General features: G+C 50.6%; 1 protein-coding gene across 7 annotated transcripts in view; it reads right to left on the minus strand.

Moving 5' to 3' along the window:
- Positions 1 to 2,367, minus strand: part of LOC142316932 (cytochrome P450 2C3-like) — a 217,685-nt gene extending 215,318 nt beyond the window's left edge. For 3 of the 7 annotated variants that reach the window (XM_075352709.1, XM_075352706.1, XM_075352710.1), the window contains exon 1: positions 1,979 to 2,054. The gene's annotated coding sequence lies outside the window, so the exon portion shown is untranslated. Of the gene's footprint in view, positions 1 to 1,978; positions 2,055 to 2,348 lie in introns of those variants that run through there. The other 4 variants (XM_075352714.1, XM_075352707.1, XM_075352712.1 and 1 more) reach the window with 4 other exon arrangements.
- Between the last annotated feature and the right edge of the window lie 16,577 nt (positions 2,368 to 18,944).

Raw genomic sequence — 18,944 nt, forward strand, 5'->3', positions numbered from 1 at the left:
TCTCTATACTGCCTACCTCCTTCACTATACAGTCACTATACCGCACCTCAGTCTCACATTCCCCCTCCTCAGCATACTGTGCCTCCATACTGTGTCCTCACACTGGCCACCATGCTGCCCCTTCTCTATACTGCCTACCTCCTTCACTATACAGTCACTATACCGCACCTCAGTCTCACATTCCCCCTCCTCAGCATACTGTGCCTCCATACTGTGCCCTCACACTGGCCACCATGCTGCCCCTTCTCTATACTGCCTACCTCCTTCACTATGCAGTCACTATACCGCACCTCAGTCTCACATTCCCCCTCCTCAGCATACTGTGCCCTCCATACTGTGCCCTCACACTGCCCACCATACTGCTCCTTCTCTATACTGCCTACCTCCTTCACTATACAGTCACTATACTGCACCTCAGTCTCACATTCCCCCTCCTCAGCATACTGTGCCCTCCATACTGTGCCCTCACACTGGCCACCATGCTGACCCTTCTCTATACTGCCTACCTCCTTCACTATACAGTCACTATACTGTACCTCCGTCTCACATTCCCCCTCCTCAGCATACTGTGCCCTCACACTGGCCACCATGCCGCCCCTTCTCTATACTGCCTACCTCCTTCACTATACAGTCACTATACTGTACCTCCGTCTCACATTCCCCCTCCTCAGCATACTGTGCCCTCACACTGGCCACCATGCCGCCCCTTCTCTATACTGCCTACCTCCTTCACTATACAGTCACTATACTGTACCTCCGTCTCACATTCCCCCTCCTCAGCATACTGTGCCCTCACACTGGCCACCATGCTGACCCTTCTCTATACTGCCTACCTCCTTCACTATACAGTCACTATACCGCACCTCAGTCTCACATTCCCCCTCCTCAGCATACTGTGCCCTCACACTGGCCACCATGCTGCCCCTTCTCTATACTGCCTACCTCCTTCACTATACAGTCACTATACCGCACCTCAGTCTCACATTCCCCCTCCTCAGCATACTGTGCCCTCACACTGGCCACCATGCTGCCCCTTCTCTATACTGCCTACCTCCTTCACTATACAGTCACTATACCGCACCTCAGTCTCACATTCCCCCTCCTCAGCATACTGTGTCCTCCATACTGTGCCCTCACACTGGCCACCATACTGCCCCTTCTCTATACTGCCTACCTCCTTCACTATACAGTCACTATACCGCACCTCAGTCTCACATTCCCCCTCCTCAGCATACTGTGCCCTCCATACTGTGTCCTCACACTGGCCACCATGCTGACCCTTCTCTATACTGCTTATGTTCCCCACTACCCAGGCTCTATACTATGCCCCTCACACTTTTCTCCACCAAAACTCTCCACTTACAATATTCTCCCACCATACTGCTGCCTCACACATTTTAATGGTGCCCCCCTGATTGCTGTGCAGGGGAACATATGCCGCATGCTCCCCAAAGGTACGCCCCTGTACAGTGTACAGGAGAATACATGACTGGTACACAATATACTGTGATACAGACACCAGATGCTATAGAATATACACATTATTATATACCATCTGATGTGTGTACACAGTGTATCACACTACTCTGTACACTGGATGTGGTATACCATGTGCACAGATATACAATCCCCTGCACTGATCACACCTGGGCCTACAGGATGTAACATATTCTATATGTAATATGGGCCATATAGTGTAATGTGTGCTGCAGGCTCAGATGTGATCAGTGCAGGATCTGTGTAGTGATGTCTCTGCTGGAGATCAGTGTGAGTTATTGCAGGGGAGGGATGAGGCCGATGACCTGGCACTGACAGCCCGACCTGATCTGCAGCAGCTCACACTCCTGCAATAACTCACACTGATAGCAGAGTGGCCGCTGACACTATGGAACCGGTCTGGAGTTATCAGCGGCGTCTGCTCCCTCCTCACTGCAGTCTCCTGCCCGGCCGGCAGCATGATTAATGACCTCATACTTACCGGGATCCACTGAGACCTCCGGTCCTCCCACAAGCTCCTCTACGGCAGGAAGAAACAGCAGCGCGGTGACGTCATCCTGGCAGACGCAGCCCGCACAGCGTGCAGTGGGCGTGTCTGCAGTACAGTGATGGCCGGGATTGAAATACCTTAAAGGTACAGTGCGGTCTTGAACCACTGCGACATTAATAAAATGGCGGACACACAGATGGTGGTGGGGGCCCCCTCAGAGGCTCTTGTGGTGGGGGCCCCTGGGCTGAAGCCCCGTCTGCCCCGCCTATAATCCGGCCCTGCCTCCACCGCACTCTGCTCACACATCTGTATCCACATATCCACACATCCTACGTCCCTCCAGTCTGAGCTCTGTACTGACCTGTGTCCACGTGGCACCTTCGCTCCAGTGAACTGAGTTCTGCTCCCAGAGTCCAGTACATGATATCCTCCTCCATGGAGCTAATGATTAACCCCTCAGTGTGTCCAGTCCCCTGCACTCCAGACTCCACTGTGTGTGATGGAGCCTTGTCTATCTGTTGCCTCCACCTGAATTTCTGCTCTCATTTTCTTATGTTTCTGGACAGATCTCATTGGGGGCTGAAACGTTCCGAAAGGGCAAATGTAAGAATCTGAGCAAGAAGGACGCGGCCGGAGATTGTCCAGGTGTCCAGTCATGTAGAGGTGAGAAAACGGTTCAGAGAAGAACTATGTCACCGGGTGATGGGTGCAGAGGCCGGCCCCCCAAGAGCGACCCCTGGAGGGAGAGCGTGCCCGAAATACATAAGGTAACAGCAGGCAAAGGAAAATGGGTCAGGACACGCAGAGCATCGCAGCTATGATAGACAGGAGTCAGGACATGCAGAGCATCGCAGCTATGATAGAGAGGAGTCAGGACATGCAGAGCATCGCAGCTATGATAGACAGAAGTCAGGACATGCAGAGCATCGCAGCTATGATAGACAGGAGTCAGGACATGCAGAGCATCACAGCTATGCTAGAGAGGAGTCAGGACATGCAGAGCATCGCAGCTATGATAGACAGAAGTCAGGACATGCAGAGCATCGCAGCTATGATAGACAGGAGTCAGGACATGCAGAGCATCGCAGCTATGATAGAGAGGAGTCAGGACATGCAGAGCATCGCAGCTATGATAGAAAGGAGTCAGGACACGCAGAGCATCGCAGCTATGATAGAGAGGAGCCAGGACACGCAGAGCATCGCAGCTATGATAGAAAGGAGTCAGGACACGCAGAGCATCGCAGCTATGATAGAAAGGAGTCAGGACACGCAGAGCATCACAGCTATGATAGACAGGAGTCAGGACATGCAGAGCATCGCAGCTATGATAGAAAGGAGTCAGGACATGCAGAGCATCACAGCTATGATAGACAGGAGTCAGGAGACGCAGAGCATCACAGCTATGATAGAAAGGAGTCAGGACATGCAGAGCATCACAGCTATGATAGAAAGGAGTCAGGACATGCAGAGCATCACAGCTATGATAGAAAGGAGTCAGGACATGCAGAGCATCGCAGCTATGATAGAAAGGAGTCAGGACATGCAGAGCATCGCAGCTATGATAGAAAGGAGTCAGGACACGCAGAGCATCGCAGCTATGATAGAGAGGAGTCAGGACATGCAGAGCATCGCAGCTATGATAGAGAGGAGTCAGGACATGCAGAGCATCACAGCTATGATAGAGAGGAGTCAGGACATGCAGAGCATCACAGCTATGATAGAGAGGAGTCAGGACACGCAGAGCATCGCAGCTATGATAGAAAGGAGTCAGGACACGCAGAGCATCACAGCTATGATAGACAGGAGTCAGGACATGCAGAGCATCGCAGCTATGATAGAAAGGAGTCAGGACATGCAGAGCATCACAGCTATGATAGACAGGAGTCAGGAGACGCAGAGCATCACAGCTATGATAGAAAGGAGTCAGGACATGCAGAGCATCACAGCTATGATAGAAAGGAGTCAGGACATGCAGAGCATCACAGCTATGATAGAAAGGAGTCAGGACATGCAGAGCATCGCAGCTATGATAGAAAGGAGTCAGGACATGCAGAGCATCGCAGCTATGATAGAAAGGAGTCAGGACATGCAGAGCATCGCAGCTATGATAGAAAGGAGTCAGGACATGCAGAGCATCACAGCTATGATAGACAGGAGTCAGGACATGCAGAGCATCGCAGCTATGATAGACAGGAGTCAGGACATGCAGAGCATCACAGCTATGATAGACAGGAGTCAGGACATGCAGAGCATCACAGCTATGATAGACAGGAGTCAGGACATGCAGAGCATCGCAGCTATGATAGAAAGGAGTCAGGACATGCAGAGCATCGCAGCTATGATAGAAAGGAGTCAGGACACGCAGAGCATCACAGCTATGATAGAAAGGAGTCAGGACATGCAGAGCATCACAGCTATGATAGAAAGGAGTCAGGACATGCAGAGCATCGCAGCTATGATAGAGAGGAGTCAGGACATGCAGAGCATCGCAGCTATGATAGAAAGGAGTCAGGACACGCAGAGCATCGCAGCTATGATAGAAAGGAGTCAGGACACACAGAGCATCACAGCTATGATAGAGAGGAGTCAGGACATGCAGAGCATCGCAGCTATGATAGAGAGGAGTCAGGACATGCAGAGCATCGCAGCTATGATAGAAAGGAGTCAGGACATGCAGAGCATCGCAGCTATGATAGAGAGGAGTCAGGACATGCAGAGCATCGCAGCTAGGATAGACAGGAGTCAGGATATGCAGAGCATCGCAGCTATGATAGAGAGGAGTCAGGATATGCAGAGCATCGCAGCTATGATAGAGAGGAGTCAGGATATGCAGAGCATCGCAGCTATGATAAAGAGGAGTCAGGACATGCAGAGCATCACAGCTATGATAGAGAGGAGTCAGGAGATGCAGAACATCGCAGCTATGATAGACAGGAGTCAGGACATGCAGAGCATCACAGCTATGATAGACAGGAGTCAGGACATGCAGAGCATCACAGCTATGATAGACAGGAGTCAGGACATGCAGAGCATCACAGCTATTATTGGGGGGTGCTGCTGCTATGGACAATAAGAAACACGCTGCCACTTTAGGAGACAGAAACCTCCCCGTGTTGGGGGTAATGGAATGTTCTGCTCCCCCTGCAGAAAGTGTGCTAATGGACAGCCCGAGTGTAAGAAGAGAAGTGAGTTTCTGTTTTGATTTGAGAAGCGTGTGAAGGAACACACAGCCGGTGCGTCTCGGAGGATTGGAGTTTTCTTCTGAATCGAGAGAGAGACTCACATATCCCAGGGAACCAGCAAGTAATCAGACGCAAGAAGAAGATTTTGATCTCCTTAACCCGGCCCAGGAGAAGTGCGCACCTCCGGATGAGACTGCTGTTGGGGGCCCCTGGGACTGGATCCACGTCCCCAGCATCACTGTGAGATATTGTGCACATACTAGGGGCTAAAGTAGGCTTCAGTAGGTAGAGCACGGCATCCGTGTGGCCCGTTTAGCAGAGGCCAGAGAGGTTACGTGTAGAGTAGCATTGTACCGGACTGTTTTTGTGTTTCTTGAACCTGTAATAGTTGGAGCAACGTGCTATTGAGCGGACCAGCTAGAGAATACAAAAGTGTTGTTAAATCACGTTTTGCCACTGTATACCCCGTGCCTGAACCTGCCTTCTCCACATCTTCCCCCGCCTGTTAATAAATACACCCTTTTTGTTCGCACCTCGTCTTCTGTACTGTAACCTACTCTGCACTGCGGTGGTCCTCTCGGCCATCGCTTCAAGTGGCGCTGCGAGCAGGGTACGGTCACCAAGATGGAGGCAGCAGACAGCAACGGCGGGAACGCTAATATTAATGGGGGTGCTGTGGGCAATGGTGGAACCCCTGCAAGGACACTTCCAATGGGCACCATATTTAGTGTGCTACCAAAATTCGATGGCAATAACATGGCACTGTGCGACTGGGTGTCCCGGCTGCAGAGCACCCTGAAAGTGTATAACATCGGCCCAGAGCTTGAGGTGGACATCGCTTTGACTGCCCTAAAGGGAGAAGCACGTAGAAATGTCTGTCTACAACCCGAACCCACCCGTAGTACCCTGAAAGAGTTAAGCGGGCTTTACACACTGCGATATCGCCCGAATTTTGTCGTTGGGGTCACGGTTTTGGTGACGCACTTCCGCAATCGTTAGCGATATAGCTTTGTGTAACAGCGTTCAGCGATGTAAAATCGTCGCAAAAGCGTGATTTATCGCTAATCGGCTACACGGGTCCTAATTCCCAAAAATCGTTACTTCAGCAGTAACGAGGTTGTTCCTCGTTCCTGCGGCATCACACATCGCTGCGTGTGACGCCGCAGGAGCGAGGAACGTCTCCCTACCTGCCTCCCGGCCGCTATGCGGAAGGAAGGAGGTGGGCGGGATGTTACGTCCCGCTCATCTCCGCCCCTCCGCTGCGATTGGGCGGCGGTTCAGTGACGTCGCTGTGACGCCGCACGGACCGCCCCCTTAGAAAGGAGGCGGTTCGCCGGTCACAGCGACGTCACCGGACAGGTAAGTATGTGTGACGGCTCTGGGCAATGTTGTGCGGCACGGGCAGCGATATGCCCATGTCGCGCAACAGATGGGGGCGGGTACGCACACTAGCGATATCGGGACCGATATCGCAGTGTGTAAAGTAGCCTTTAGTTGGATTCTTGGAAGAGATCTATGGCGAGACTGCTAGCGTGGGACATCTTCGCTCCAAATTTTTTTTGAGGCTGCAGCGGGAAGAAGAAGGGATCTCTCAGTATGCAACAGCACTACAAGAAGTGTTAGCGGAGGTCCAGAGAAAGGAGTCAGATGGACTCGGCGGCATAGGCTCTACCGACTGGATACTCTGGGAACAGTTTATTCTGGGATTGCATAGCGTATCCTTGCGGCGAGCCCTGGCAGAACGGGTCCGAGTGAATCCGGCTCTTACTTTTCGTCAAATCCTAGCAGAAGCAGTAGCCCGAAGTAAAGAAGAAAGTTACGCATCTGGGGTAGTGCGCGTCCAAACCGCCACCTCCAGAGTGGACCCAAACTGCCAGGTGGGACTGACCCAGATGGAGCAAAGAATGAGGGACTTGTCTGGTGAACATCCCTACCCAGCTGCATCCTCCTCCTTCCAACCTGGCCCATCATACTCACGCAATAATTCCTCGGCTCTACCAATGGGGGACTGGAGGCTGCAGGCCTCCTCTCGTCAGCCACCAGAGGCACGAGGTATTCCCCAGCGAGGAAAAGACATCCACTGCTGGGGATGTGGAGGATCGGGGCCAGGGGGTGCCGAAATAACACTCAAAGCCAACGGAAGCCATCGTTAAACTACCAACCCCCGCAGTAGTGCGGCACTCTGCGGGGGAGGCGAGAAGGGAGGCCGCTCCGTATCATAACGAACATTTGATCGCTGGTTGTCCCATTATACGTGCTGAATTCGAGAGTGTCCCAGTGAATTGCTTGATAGATACTGGGTCACAAGTGACGACGATGCCAAAAGCATATTTCAATCAACATTTCCAGACACTGGCCAGGCCAGAGAAAGAGACCCTGATCCGGGTGATTGCTGCTAATCAACAACCGATCCCGGTCACAGGAGTTGTGTGGATGAATGTTCGAATCTGTGGGCAAGAAGTGGGGAAAAAAGGGATCCTACTAGTCCCCGAGCCCACCAACGAAGATGTACCTGTAATATTGGGGATGAATGTCCTACGTGAATTAGATCAGATTATGTTCACCAAACGGGGACCCGGATACTGGAAGCAAGCTACTACACATAAGCCTACACAGGAAGCACTTCAACGGCTAATCCGCGTCTGTGGGACGCAGAAGAGTGTGCCATCTCATCAGACGGTAGGGGTCATCAGGGCTCCTGGGAAGGAACCTATAATCCTGCCTCCCGGCCGAGAAAGTATATTACACCTCCCAGTGGGAATCTCGCTGGGATAGAAGAGATTGTTCAGCCTGTAGCAACCGGAAGAGTGGACCAAGAAGTTATGATAGCTCGTACGGTAGCTGTGGTCCAACAAGGACGTGTCCCTATCAGAGCCTTGAATGTGGGCCCCGGTGAGGCCACCTTGCCTCGAGGGACGGATCTGGCCCTGGTGTACGTACATAAAGGCGAGGTAATGAGTCATAAAGAGATATCCTTATCGCCGATAGAAGGTGTGGGGTGAACCCTAGCAGTCTCTGCGAGGGCCAAAGAGATGCCATCCCCAGAGTGGAGTGGAAAGGCCATCCTCGATCAGATGGAAGTGGATGTGAATTTGCTGGGCCCTGAGCGTGTGCAAGCTGTAGAAGCTATGCTGTGGGAGAACCAGGCTGCATTCGCTCACCACGCTGAAAATTTCGGCTGCACTGAAGCCATCACGCATGAGATACCGACCGGGGAAGCTCGTCCGATTCGAGAACGGTACCGACAGATCCCTCCCAAGATGTACCAAGAGGTAAAGACGTTACTGAAGCAGATGCTGGATTCCGGAATAGTGCAGGGCAGCCAGAGCCCTTGGGCGGCCCCGGTGGTACTCGTCAAGAAAAAGGATGGAACCATCCGGTTCTGTGTAGACTACAGAAAACTCAACGCTTGTACCGTTCGCGACTCGTACCCATTACCACGAACGAAGAATCCTTGACGGCCTTGGGGAAGGCCAAGTACTTCTCCACCTTGGATCTAGCAAGCGGGTACTGGCAAGTACCTGTCGCGGAAAAAGACAAAGCCAAGACCGCGTTCATCCTCCCGATGGGATTGTTTGAGTTTAACCGGATGCCCTTCGAACTCTCCAATGCTCCGGGCACGTTTCAACGGCTGATGGAAAAGTGCTTGGGAGACCTAAATTTTGAAGCGACCCTGATCTATCTGGATGACATCATCGTGTTCTCGGCCACGTTCAAAGAACACCTTGACCGGCTTGGACAGGTACTCGGGAGACTGCAGGCTCATAACCTGAAGGTGAAGCCCAAAAAATGCCACCTGTAATACTTATATATGTTCTGAGGATTTCGATAGCGTAGGGCAATGACAATCAGAGACGAGTTCTTGGTACAAGATATTTTATATGTAACCACGGTAGATACACAACGGAAAACACAGCGGTACAAATACACACAATACCTTCCCGAAACGGAGCGAAGGGAATTCCCGGGGCCACGCACCGGACTCCCCCAGGGAGACCACCAGAGCGAACCCCTATACAGGGACTGTCCGGCAATCACCCCGGAAGGCCTAAATGCGCAGCAGCCGGGACACAAGGGGCAAGCGGTAAAAGTCCAGGAGTGTCCGTACGGAATGAATGTCCAGAGTGGTTACGAACCAGAGAGAACCGGGCAGAGTGCTGACCGAAGATGGCAGACGGAATCCGGGCACAGCTTGAGAAACCGGGTAAGGTCCAGTGTCTGTCGGTCGGTAGTCTTTAGGAGGATCCAAAGGCAAACAGGATTAGCAGCAGCAAAGCAGGAGCACACAGCAAGCAGTATACTCAGGCACTGGACTAGGCTTAGAGGCGGCCTTTTAAGCAGCTGGACAGGAAGTAGGGCAACAGAACAGTAAACTCCATGTTAACCGAGGGCAAGCTCATTCAAAAGAGAACTGGAAAACCTGGAAACCTGACATTACTCCCCCCCCCAGAGACGGCCTCAGGACGGATCAGGGCCTGGCTTGTCCGGGAAACGTCGATGAAACTGAGCAATCTTCCGGGGTGCCCGAATGTTACCCACCGGTTCCCAGGAATCGTCCTCGGGGGCGTACCCCTGCCAACGTACCAGATACTGAAGCCGACGACGATGGAGCCGGGAGTCAATAATGTCCTCAACCACGAACTGTTCCTCGCCGTCGACCATCACAGGCGGAGGAGGAGGCACAACACGACCATGAAACGTATTAGGGGAAACGGGTTTGAGGAGAGACACATGAAAAACCGGGTGTACCTTTAGATGGTGCGGTAACCGTAGCCGACAGGCCACAGGGCTCACGATCCCGGTGATCTTAAACGGACCGATGAATTTTTGTCCCAGCTTCTGCGAAGGAACACCCAATCTCAGGTTTTTGGTAGATAACCATACAGAGTCCCCTACCTTGTACATGGGTGCCGGTTTCCGGTGAGTGTCTGCCGACCTCTTGTAACGCTCCTGGGCCGTAGCCACAGTGTCCTTTAGAACCTCCAGATTTTGTCGTAGTTCTGTCAATCTGTCCTCCACCGCTGGCACCGAAACCGCAACCGGTGACCTAGGCAAAACAGTCGGATGGTAACCCAGGTTAGCGAAAAAGGGCGTTACCTTAGTGGAGCTGCTCTGAGTGTTGTTGTATGAGAACTCCGCCAACGGAAGCATCTTCAACCAATCGTCTTGGAGATGGCTGACATAACATCGAAGGTATTGTTCCAGGGTTTGATTTGTCCGTTCGGTTTGCCCATTTGTCTGAGGATGGTATGCAGAAGAAAAACAGACATCAATCTGGAGTGCCGTACAAAACCCCTTCCAGAATCTAGACGTGAACTGCACGCCCCGGTCAGAGATGATCTCGTCTGGTACCCCATGCAATCGGAATACGTTCTGGATAACCAGATCCACTGTCTCTGCGGCTGAGGGAAGACCGGTACACGGAATGAAGTGAGCAGCTTTAGTCAATCGATCCACCACCACTAAAATGGTATTGTGCCCGCCTGAGACTGGCAACTCCACAATAAAATCCATGGAGATAGACCCCCAAGGGCGAGATGGCACGGGTAACGGTTGGAGGAGTCCCGTAGGAGCCACACGAGGGACCTTGCACCGGGCACAAACCACACATGAGTGGACATAGTCCTTCACATCCTTTAAACAGGTAGGCCACCAGAAAAAACGGCTCAGAAATTCCTGCGTCTCCAGTACCCCCCTATGACCAGCCAACACGGAGTCATGGACCAATTTGAGAACCCGAAGTCTTACGGCCTCCGGGACATAAATGCGTCGCTCTCTCAACCACACACCATTCCGAAGAACAAGAGTTACATCATTCGGGGGGGCAGCAAGAAATACGTCACCATCATAGGCCAGCTTGATGTCCTTCCACAAGTCCTGGTCCTGGATTACTCCAACGAAATTGGCATCCGATAACACGGTCTGAGACGGGGTTCCAGGCACGGAGTCCACGGCGTGGATTCGGGACAAGGCATCGGCTTTCCCATTACGTGAACCTGGACGGTAGGTAACGATAAAATTGAATTGGTTAAGAAATAGGCTCCAACGGGCTTGCCGTGGAGACAGGCACCTGGCAGACTTAAGAAATTCCAGATTACGATGATCTGTGAGTACTATCACTTGCTGCGCGGCTCCCTGTAAGTGGTGTCTCCATTCCTTGAAAGCGGAAATAATCGCCAATAATTCCTTGTCCGCAATGTCATAGTTCCTTTCTGCAGGGGACAACCGGCGGGAAAAGAAGGCACACGGATGCAAGAGACTCTTGTCCCCAGTCCTTTGAGAAAGAATGGCCCCTAATGCATAGTCGGAAGCGTCAACCTCCACGATAAAGGGAAGTGCTGGATTCGGATGTACTAATATTGGCGCTGAGGTAAAACATACCTTGAGACGATGAAATGCTTCCTGGGCCTGGGCGGACCACACAAACTTCTGTCCTTTTTTGGTTAACAGAGTGATGGGACGAACAATCTCTGAAAAGTTACGGATAAAACGTCGGTAAAAGTTGGCAAAACCGACAAAGCGTTGTACCTCTTTGATGTTTCCCGGTTCCGGCCAGTCGAGAATGGCTTGTATCTTGCTAGATTCCATGTTCAGTCCCTGAGGAGAGATGACATAACCTAAGAATTGTATTTGTGAGCAGTGGAACTCGCATTTCTCCAGTTTAATGTACAGGTGGTTTTCCCTCAGCCGGGTAAGTACGGTCTTAACGTGCTCCTGGTGTTCCTGTAAAGAATCAGAAAAGATTAGGATATCGTCCAGATAGATCACCATGAATTGGTCCATGATATCCCTAAAAATATCGTTAACTAGATGTTGAAATGCCGCGGGAGCGTTACAAAGTCCAAAAGGCATCACTAGGTACTCAAAATGTCCGTACCGACATCGGAACGCGGTCTTCCACTCGTCTCCGGGACGTATACGAAGCAGATTATATGCCCCACGGAGGTCTAATTTGGTGAATATTTTTGCCTGTTGGACCCTCTCCAATAGCTCAGGAATCAACGGTAACGGATACCGGTTCCGGATGGTTATCTTATTCAGTTCCCGGTAGTCAATACAGGGTCTCAGAGTCCCCTCCTTCTTTTTCACGAAAAAGATGGGTGCCCCTGCGGGTGAGGTAGACGGACGAATGAATCCCTTGGCTAGGCTTTCATCAATATACTCTTTTAGTGCTTCTAGCTCAGGTGCCGCCAACGGGTAGACATGACCAAACGGAATCTCCGCCCCTGGGAGTAAGTCTATGGGGCAATCATACGGTCTATGCGGGGGAAGCTGATCGGCTTTTCTTTTGTCGCATATGTCAGCGAAGTCACGGTAAACCGGGGGTAAAACAGGTACCTGTACAGTGCCCTCCGTATTTGATGTTACTGGAACCGGAACAGTTGGACAAATGGTCGGACCACTCTGTGGTGGGAAGGATATTTCTCTAGTCTCCCAATCGATGACGGGATTTGTAGACCGTAGCCACGGAATACCTAAAATAATCGGAAAATGAGGAGAAGAAATTATCATGAAAACAAGGGTCCCCTGCTGACCTGGCTTCATCACGCATTCGAGCGGTACGGTTTCCCTATCCACTGGTCCGGAGATTAACGGAGATCCGTCTACCGTCTCCATGGTAACCGGTGAGGATCTTTGCTGGGTCCGGATACCGTGTTTCCTGGCAAAGGAAGAGTCCATGAAATTTCCCCCTGCCCCAGAGTCTATCATTGCAGAGGTAGGAATTAGCTGTCCCTCCCAACGGATCTGAATGGGGAGTGAGCAATGGGTATATTTCCCCTCTGAGTCCTTCGGTGAGGTAGACATTACCGTCAAGGGAAACACCGCATCCAAGTGTCCACTTGCCTCAGAGATATCGGACTCTGCGTCCGTGTTGTCACACTCCGCCATGGCTGCCAATACCTTATTTGGGCGATTTGGACGTTTCGGGCAGTCGATCAAGAAATGGTCCGATTGACCGCAATAGAAACACAAACGCTCACGGAGCCGGTGTTCACGACGTTCATTGGTCTCTCGTTTTTGCAGAGAGTCCACTTGCATAGGTACGTCCTCGGCCTCCCGTGGCGTCCTGAGAGCGGGTTCTCTGGAAGGAAACGCAATATTGTTTACACGGTTTACAGCTGCCCATTTTTCCTGTCTACGTTCCGTCAAACGGGTATCAATGCGCACACAGTGCTGGAGAAACAGTTCAAAATCCCCTGGAGATTCGGAACGGGCTAACTCGTCCTTGATGGTACCGGACAAACCTTTTCTGAAAACAGACAATAAAGCATTGTTTCCCCAATCGGTGTCTACCACTAACCTCTTGAACTCAGTGGCGTATTCAACGACAGAACGCTTTCCCTGACGTAAGGAAAGGAGAGCCGCTTCAGCGGTAGCACGGCGATTCGGATCATCAAACATTTGCGCCATTGCATTCAGAAAGTCATCCAGGTGATTCAAACGGATGTCCCGATTCTCTATCATGGGATTAGCCCAAGCCAGTGCTCGTGAGGTTAATAACATGATGATACATAACACCTTTGACCGATCAGAACGGTAATAATCAGAATGTACATCGAAAAACAGTATACATTGGTTAACAAATCCACGGAACTGACTACGATCACCATTGAAACGGAATGGGGGTAACCTAGGCATACCGGCAGTTGATACGGACGTAGTGGGGACGGCTTCCTGAGCCTCCACTCTGACTTGCAAATCCTGTATAGCCGGCCCCAGTACCTGGTGATCATGGCCCAGCTGTGCCTCCACATCTCTAAGTTTATTCTGCACCGCCTCCATCTCCTGCTGCAGGGAGTTAATCATGGAGAAGAGCTGATCTACTCGTGTCTCAGTCATTGCCCCAGCGAAATCCTCTTATGGCCTGAGTATAATGTAATACTTATATATGTTCTGAGGATTTCGATAGCGTAGGGCAATGACAATCAGAGACGAGTTCTTGGTACAAGATATTTTATAATATGTAACCACGGTAGATACACAACGGAAAACACAGCGGTACAAATACACACAATACCTTCCCGAAACGGAGCGAATGGAATTCCCGGGGCCACGCACCGGACTCCCCCAGGGAGACCACCAGAGCGAACCCCTATACAGGGACTGTCCGGCAATCACCCCGGAAGGCCTAAATGCGCAGCAGCCGGGACACAAGGGGCAAGCATTAAAAGTCCAGGAGTGTCCGTACGGAATGAATGTCCAGAGTGGTTACGAACCAGAGAGAACCGGGCAGAGTGCTGACCGAAGATGGCAGACGGAATCCGGGCACAGCTTGAGAAACCGGGTAAGGTCCAGTGTCTGTCGGTTGGTAGTCTTTAGGAGGATCCAAAGGCAAACAGGATTAGCAGCAGCAAAGCAGGAGCACACAGCAAGCAGTATACTCAGGCACTGGACTAGGCTTAGAGGCGGCCTTTTAAGCAGCTGGACAGGAAGTAGGGCAACAGAACAGTAAACTCCATGTTAACCGAGGGCAAGCTCATTCAAAAGAGAACTGGAAAACCTGGAAACCTGACACCACCTCTTCAAGAAAGAGATCGAGTACCTGGGCCACACGGTGTCACAAGATGGAGTCCTACCCTCCGCAGAAAAGGTGGCGGCCATTCAGAAGTGGCCAGTCCCTCGAACGGTGAGGGAACTCAAGGCATTTCTTGGACTCGCCGGGTATTACCGCCGGTTCGTCAAAGACTTCGCAAAGGTGGCGGGTCCTTTGAACGAGCTGCTGAGGGGGACCGCCGGAGTGTCGAAGAACCAGGGCATCTCTTGGGCTCAGAGACAAGATGAGGCTTTTCAGGCTATGAAGAATGCCCTTACTTCAGCCCCGATCCTGGCCTATGCGGACTTTGACCGACCATTCCTGCTGTACACAGATGGTAGCCTTCATGGACTCGGTGCTGTATTGTCTCAGATGCAAAATGGACATGAGAGAGTCATTGGCTACGCCAGTAGGTCCCTGCGGGACAGCGAAAGAAACCCCCACAATTACAGCTCCTTTCGACTAGAGCTCCTGGCCCTAGTGTGGGCCATGACAGAGAAATTTGCTGGCTTCCTGACAGGAACCAAGATCCAGGTCCGGACAGACAATAATCCTCTGGCCCACCTTGAGAATACCAAATTGGGAGCCTTGGAACAACGGTGGGTGGCTCGCCTTGGAAAGTTTGACTTTACCATCTGTTATCGCCCTGCTACCGAAAACGCAAATGCGGATGGGCTGTCAAGAGTGACGGTGGAGACCCCAGTGGGGGATCTCGATGAACGATTAGAGGAGGAAGAAACACCAGACTTTAGCAAGTTTGGGCCCTCGGTGGTTGCGTCCCAGTTGAGTAGGCAGGCTTGCACACTGCCCCGGTCCCTGGGGAGAACCAATGAAGAATGGGGACGTGCTCAAGATGCAGACGAAGGGCTGCAACAGATGAAACACTGGGTAACTGAGAAGCAGAAGCCAGACAAACAAGAAAGGGCTAACCTGGACGCCGAGATGAAGAGTGTCTTACACCAGTGGGATAAACTGGAAGTTCGAGGATCAGTGTTATATCGTAAGAGACAACAGCCTAAAGATATTGAAGCAAGATGGCAGGTGGTCATCCCCGGAAAAATGGCTCAAGAGGTAGCTACTGCTGTTTGGAAGAGTTGGGCGAGAAATCATCGAGCTGAATTTGGAGCAGCCAGAGGATTTCATGGAACGAACTGTCACTTCGTGGGTGAAAGAACATCGACAACGATTACAGACGATACGTCGGTTGGCTTGTCAACAGCTACAGAAGAAAGAACATATGAGCCCTAAACCGATTCAAGAGATACCGCTTCAACCTGGAGATCGAGTGTTAGTCAGAGAGAAACGCCCCAAGGGTAAACTGAGTGAAAGATGGGAAGTTCAACCCTACAGAGTAGTCGAACGGGTGTATGCTGATGGCCCGGTCTACAAGGTGCAAATTGAGAATGGAGCGTCCGGCCCTAGAGTACTACACAGAAATACAGTTAGGTCCAGAAATATTTGGAAAGTGACACAATTTTCGCGAGTTGGGCTCTGCATGCCACCACATTGGATTTGAAATGAAACCTCTACAACAGAATTCAAGTGCAGATTGTAATGTTTAATTTGAAGGTTTGAACAAAAATATCTGATAGAAATTGTAGGAATTGTACACATTTCTTTACAAACACTCCACATTTTAGGAGGTCAAAAGTAATTGGACAAATAAACCAAACCCAAACAAAATATTTTTATTTTCAATATTTTGTTGCGAATCCTTTGGAGGCAATCACTGCCTTAAGTCTGGAACCCATGGACATCACCAAACGCTGGGTTTCCTCCTTCTTAATGCTTTGCCAGGCCTTTACAGCCGCAGCCTTCAGGTCTTGCTTGTTTGTGGGTCTTTCCGTCTTAAGTCTGGATTTGAGCAAGTGAAATGCATGCTCAATTGGGTTAAGATCTGGTGATTGACTTGGCCATTGCAGAATGTTCCACTTTTTTGCACTCATGAACTCCTGGGTAGCTTTGGCTGTATGCTTGGGGTCATTGTCCATCTGTACTATGAAGCGCCGTCCGATCAACTTTGCGACATTTGGCTGAATCTGGGCTGAAAGTATATCCCTGTACACTTCAGAATTCATCCGGCTACTCTTGTCTGCTGTTATGTCATCAATAAACACAAGTGACCCAGTGCCATTGAAAGCCATGCATGCCCATGCCATCACGTTGCCTCCACCATGTCTTACAGAGGATGTGGTGTGCCTTGGATCATGTGCCGTTCCCTTTCTTCTCCAAACTTTTTTCTTCCCATCATTCCGGTACGGGTTGATCTTTGTCTCATCTGTCCATAGAATACTTTTCCAGAACTGAGCTGGCTTCATGAGGTGTTTTTGAGCAAATTTAACTCTGGCCTGTCTATTTTTGGAATTGATGAATGGTTTGCATCTAGATGTGAACCCTTTGTATTTACTTTCATGGAGTCTTCTCTTTACTGTTGACTTAGAGACAGATACACCTACTTCACTGAGAGTGTTCTGGACTTCAGTTGATGTTGTGAACGGGTTCTTCTTCACCAAAGAAAGTATGCGGCGATCATCCACCACTGTTGTCATCCGTGGACGCCCAGGCCTTTTTGAGTTCCCAAGCTCACCAGTAAATTCCTTTTTTCTCAGAATGTACCCGACTGTTGATTTCGCTACTCCAATCATGTCTGCTATCTCTCTGATGGATTTTTTCTTTTTTTTCAGCCTCAGGATGTTCTGCTTCACCTCAATTGAGAGTTCCTTAGACCGTATGTTATCTGGTCACAGCAACAGCTTCCAAATGCAAAACCACACACCTGTAATCAACCCCAGACCTTTTAACTACTTCATTGATTACAGGTTAACGAGGGAGACGCCTTCAGAGTTAATTGCAGCCCTTAGAGTCCCTTGTCCAATTACTTTTGGTCCCTTGAAAAAGAGGAGGCTATGCATTACAGGGCTATGATTCCTAAACCCTATCTCCGATTTGGATGTGAAAACTCTCATATTGCAGCTGGGAGTGTGCACTTTCAGCCCATATTATATATATAATTGTATTTCTGAACATGTTTTTGTAAACAGCTAAAATAACAAAACTTGTGTCACTGTCCAAATATTTCTGGACCTAACTGTATGTTGCGACCATGCCGGTCTGAAGCTCTTTCTACGCCAAGATCTCCTGCAGTCTCTGCCCCACTCCCTGAACTTACGTCATCTGTGTGTGAAGTCGATGATGACTGGTGGACAGTCCCCGATGCAGGGGGGGACCCTCAGCCTTCCGGAAACGGAGATCCCATGGATGAGCCACTACCGCCACGGGAAGAAGAGACCAGCCAAGATTCCACTGCAGCTCCCACAGCAAGCGTTCCTCCGGAAGCTAGTCAAGCCGGGCCTGATAGTCAAGATCTTAGAAGATCTTAGAGGTCTACTGCAAGGGTTCCACCAATCCGATATGTTGAACAATGTACTAGGTCTGCTGTACTGCCATTGTTGTCTCCTCTACAGTTTTGAACCTTCCTTCAAAACACAATGGGCTCGAAGCTGTGATGGCCGAGGACGACCATCATTAAGTGGGGAGGCATATTGGGGGGTGCTGCTGCTATGGACAATAAGAAACACGCTGCCACTTTAAGAGACAGAAACCTCCCCGTGTTGAGGGGTAATGGAATGTTCTGCTCCCCCTGCAGAAAGTGTGCTAATGGACAGCCCGAGTGTAAGAAGAGAAGTGAGTTTCTGTTTTAATTTTAGAAGCGTGTGAAGGAACACACAGCCGGTGTGTCTCGGAGGATTGGAGTTTTTCTTCTGAATCGAGAGAGAGACTCACATATCCCAGGGAACCAGCAAGTAATCGGACGCAAGAAGAAGATTTTGATCTCCTTAACCCAGCCCAGGAGAAGTGCGCACCTCCGGATGAGACTGTTGTTGGGGGGCCCCTGGGACTGGATCCACGTCCCCAGCATCACTGTGAGTTGAATATTGTGCACATACTAGGGGCTAAAGTAGGCTTCAGTAGGTAGAACACGGCATCCGTGTGGCCCGTTTAGCAGAGGCCAGAGAGGTTACGTGCAGAGTAGCATTGTACCGGACTGTTTTTGTGTTTCTTGAACCTGTAATAGTTGGAGCACCGTGCTATTGAGCGGACCAGCTAGAGAATACAAAAGTGTTGTTAAATCACGTTTTGCCACTGTATACCCCATGCCTGAACCTGCCTTCTCCACATCTTCCCCCGCCTGTTAATAAATACACCCTTTTTGTTCGCACCTTGTATTGTGTACTGTAAC

This window comes from Anomaloglossus baeobatrachus, chromosome 6 (genome assembly GCF_048569485.1).
Source record: "Anomaloglossus baeobatrachus isolate aAnoBae1 chromosome 6, aAnoBae1.hap1, whole genome shotgun sequence".
Classification (NCBI taxonomy): Eukaryota; Metazoa; Chordata; class Amphibia; order Anura; family Aromobatidae; genus Anomaloglossus; species Anomaloglossus baeobatrachus.